We start from the raw sequence: 4,734 nt of genomic DNA on the forward strand, positions 1-4,734 counted from the left end.
AGAGAGAATGAGAGAAGGAAAACTTTAAGTTACGTAAACGGAAATAAATCCCAGTAATCGAGTCGAGGATGTAATTGTGGCCCAGAAAGTATACCATAATTTATAGAAACCTGGAGTTCTCAAGGGGTCGCAGGGAGGACACAGGGTCAGACATTTGGTTCCATTGTGCACGGGGTTCCTGAGTCGGACACTGACGAACAACAGCTAACATGGACAGTTGTAGAGTTCTTGAGCGGCAGAGGACTTCAGGAAATGATCTTACATCACGCTATACGCAAACTGGGAAAGAGAGATGGTCATTTCTGGCTGTGTTGTCCTTGTAATGAAGCACACACACACAGCAATGCTCCCGTCATCCTAAACCCCAAACAGCCACGTTCACTGCCATCGAGGCCTTTCTGACACATAGCGACTCTATACAACAGGGTATGGAACTGCTCCCTGTAGGTTTCAGAGACTGTAACTTAAAAAAAATCATTTTATTAGGGGCTCATACAATTCTTATCGCGATCCATACATACATCAACTGTGTAAAGCACATTTGTACATTCATTGCCCTCAGCATTCTCAATACATTTGTTCTCCACCTAAGCCCCTGGCATTAGCCCCTCATTTTTTCCCTTCCCTCCCCGCGTCCCCTACCTCATGAACCCTTGGTAATTTAGAAATTATTATTTTGTCATATCTTGCCCTGTCCGACGTCTCCCTTCACCCACTTTTCTGTTGTCCGTCAGGAGACTGTAACTTTTTATGGGAGTACAAAGCCTTGGCTTTCTCCCACGGAGCAGTTGGTGGTTCTGCGCCTCTCAGCATGTAACCCACTGTGCCACCAGAGCTCCTGGGACGGGGGAGGGAGCTTTCTTTGAAGATACTTTCCCTTTGCTTTCATGGTGATCTGCAAAGTCCTTGCAATGTTTCTGGTTTGAAAATAGATGATTTATTTAAAAAATATTGCTGTCATTTAAGGAACTGACACACTCCCTAGGACTTAAAGCTGAACCCCAGTAGAGCATATGGGAAGAAACGGATGACTGATCCTGAGGCTATGGAATTGGTGTCATTAGACTTTGGTTCAGATCTTTGGCTTTGAGATGCCCAATGCATGGTATCCCAGGACTGCTATGTATTTACTATTTTAATGTTCTCCTTGCTTTCTGATAACATTTGTTAGTCTTGTAGGCGGGGTTCTATCTTTGTGAATGAGTGTTATGGAAAGTTTTGCCCTATCATCAGCTCCCATTGTTAGTTTAAATAGTGTCCTGTCACTTAAGAGTTTAATCTGTATGAGTTAATAATTCGTTATGGCAGTATGAAAAGCTGGCTGATGCATGTATGATTCCTTTTCCCAGCAGCGTTTTAAATTCTATACCACAGCTAAATTAATGATGCTGTCAATAGAATTACCTGTGTCCAGCAGATGATTTATATTGTTCTATATCATAAAATGATGTCTCTAAAGTGAACCAGAGGCATATAAACCACATATATGTATATATATAGTGTTTGTCTGAGTAGACTAGAGAAACAAATCCATGGACACACATATGTGTATAAGAAAGAGGTTTACATACAAGAGCAGTTGAACACTGAGAAAATATCCCAGCCCAGCCCAATCCAGATCAAGTCCAGAAGTTTGGTATTAGCCCATATGTCCGATACCAATCTATGAAGTCCTCTTCACACTCACGAAACCCCTGCAATGGTGCTGAATGCAGGAAGAGCACAGGCCAGTGGGTGGGAAGTCAGTGGCTGTAGAAGCCCCTCAGTACTGGCAGGGCTCTCCAGGTGGCTCCTCCAGTTCCCAGGGCTGCATCAGGATAGGTCCATGTGGCTTCTGCTTAGGGATGTCTTACAGGAAGTGATCAGAAAGACAGAGAGAGAGGTGTCTCCCGCCTCCAAGGAGGAAATGCTGGAATTCCCAGAATCCTTAGGGGAAGGTCATGCCCACACAGACGCCTCATTGGCTATGTCCAGATTGACAGAGTAGATGTCACCCCTTCACTCTTAATCCTCTTAAGTCCCAAATTGACACCATATTATGTAACTACTATGTAGATTTTTGTTCACACTTAATTCTAGCCCCAATCTAAGAACAATGAGTTCTTATGACATGACCCTAACTGGATAATGGCGCTTGTGAAGAAATCTCGGAAGATATGGGTGCTACAGCAAAGTGTGGTGAAGAAATCAGAGGGGGGGCCTAGTTATCAAAAATAATAGTGTCTGGGGTCTTAAAGGCTTGTCTTCGAACAAGCAGCCATGGAATTGAGGAGTCAACTAAATCCACATGGAAGAAGCACACCAGCCTGTGTGATTCAAGGATAGTAAATAGTAACATCCAAATCCAACAGAGATAATGGTATCAGAGCTTAAACTGTGAACATCCAGTTTTCAGAAGGCTGTGCACCACAGTGGAAGCCCCAAATCTGTTTGTAGGACCCACACGTGGACGAAGCCTCCACTGAATCCCCTCTGAACCTAGTCCAGGGATGTAAATAGCCCTGCTGTCAGACAGAAAGGGAGTTTTTTCTATTTTATTTCAATTCTTGCTCTTCCTCTAAATTTTTGGTTGCTCAAATATATTGGTTTTTAATTACTGAGAGTCAGGGGCCAGGTGCTAGTAGAACAGAGTCAGACCTTCCTCAAACTGGCTGTGCCATTCAATCTGCCACCCACTCCTTGAATTTCAGGTGCCCTATCTCCACAGTGGCACATGAACACTGAGCTTGCTGGGTGGGGCTTTTTAATGTTGATAGTTGCCAGACCCTTGGCTCTAACTCACGGTGGGTGACTCAGTGTGCAACAGGATGTGAGCATGCTGCCCAGTCCTGAGCCTTCCTCGTGAGTAGTGGTGTGCTCGGGGCCTTTGCTGCAGCCCCTGGGTGTGATAGGTGGGTGCCCCCAACTTGGGATGCTCATCTGCCAGTACTATTGAGGGCAAAACTCTGTGGTGATCCTTGGGGTCTTTACTGGCTACTTTTTTGGAAGTAAGTCAGCAAGGTTTTCTTCCTAGTCAATCCTACTTTGGAAGTTCTGCCGAAATCCTACTTTGGAAGTGACCCCCTGGTATTTGAAATGCAAGTGACAGAGCTTCTGTCATCTTAGCATCAAGCAAGCTACCACAGAGTGAAAACATAGCAGATGGATGGAACAGCGCCTGACAGAAGAGGGAGGTTAAAAAACCCAGGAACCAAATGCACTGCCATAAAACCAATGCCGACTCAGAGTGACCCAAAAGGACAGGGTAGAACTGTCCCTGAGAATTTTTAACACCCTTTACAGGCTAGAAAGCGCTGTCATTCTCTCGTGGAATAGCTGGTGGTTTCCAAGTGCTGGGTTGCAGCTGAACTCATAGCCACCCCGTGAGCGCTCCTCAACAGGGCTATAGCAAACGTTACTTGAGCCAAATGTGCATGATGCTTGGTATGCAGTAGGGCACTCTGTAAATAATGACTATTGATTGGTCTTAGATTTGTTGGGCATTTTCTAGTAGTGGGGCATAGGAACCGGAGCAGGCGGTGTTTTGCTCTGTGGTGCAGAGGGTGCCCATGAGTCAGAGCCACCCAATAGCACCTAACAGCAACAGCGACAGAATTGTGATTCCAGTCCTAAAGGGTTGCCCATGGAAATCTGTTGGGCAATGATTGATTGGTGAACATAATTAAATGTGTATGAATTCTTCTGAGTCGATAGCAACTCTCTTTTGCACTATGTTCAAATAATTTTTGTCTTCACAAAAGTCAAACACAACGCACGTTGTTGCTGACTGCTGTGCTTTGCTGATAAAGACCAGTTGTAACTGTATGGCTATCCTTGGAAGGCATATGCATTTCATAATAAAAAGGGGGTAAAGTTCTCTCTTCTGAACTGATTTCCTTTGGCTTGGAACTTAGCTATGCAAATGCTGCTAATCTTGTTTTGCTTGGTCTTTAAAATGGGTATTAGACATTGTGAAAAGTGAAATATAGTTAAATAAAAATACCACCAACATGGAAACACTGCTGTTTTCACATTCACTGTTACCAAGGAAGAAGAGCTTTAAAAGAAAAAATATATATATGCAGAATGGCCCCGAGTGATTAAAAATGTTGAATGTTTTATTTCTCATAGTTGCTCTGTCTGAAAACTTCCTCACCACCTATAATTAAGCATATGCTGATGAGTTTGTGTACTGTAAACTTAGCAGGAGTTAATTATAGTTTTGAAATCCACTTAGTTTGTTCTGTTCAGTGAAATTTTGCCCTACTGGTGTATGATTGTGGTAAACATTTAGGATTATTAATTTTCTTTTGGATTCCTTGAGTAATCTTTTTTTTCCTAGTTACACATGCACTTTAAATGAAGAGAGGAGCCCTGGGGGCATTGTAGGTTACTCGTTGGGCTGCTAACTGCGAGGTTAACAGTTCAAATCACCAGCCACTCCTCTAGAGAAAGAGGAGGCTCTCTATTCCCCTGAAGAGTTACAGGCATGTAAGCTCTCTTCTGGCCTTTAGGGTCACTATGAATCATAATTGATGAGATGGCACTGAGTGGATTAGTGAGTCAATACAACAAGTGTCATTATCTTTCAATGAAGAAACCATGCTCTCTCTGGGCAATTACTGTTCATATCAAGAATCAGAAAACTTGGAATTGTAGTTTTAAGCATATACATTTCATTTGTAAACATCATTTGGAAATACTAGAGTAAACCTTGTCAAGCATCCAATTATGTGAAAGTTTAACAACTAGTTT

The sequence above is a fragment of the Tenrec ecaudatus genome, chromosome 3, assembly GCF_050624435.1.
Source record: "Tenrec ecaudatus isolate mTenEca1 chromosome 3, mTenEca1.hap1, whole genome shotgun sequence".
In the NCBI taxonomy this organism is placed as follows: domain Eukaryota; kingdom Metazoa; phylum Chordata; class Mammalia; order Afrosoricida; family Tenrecidae; genus Tenrec; species Tenrec ecaudatus.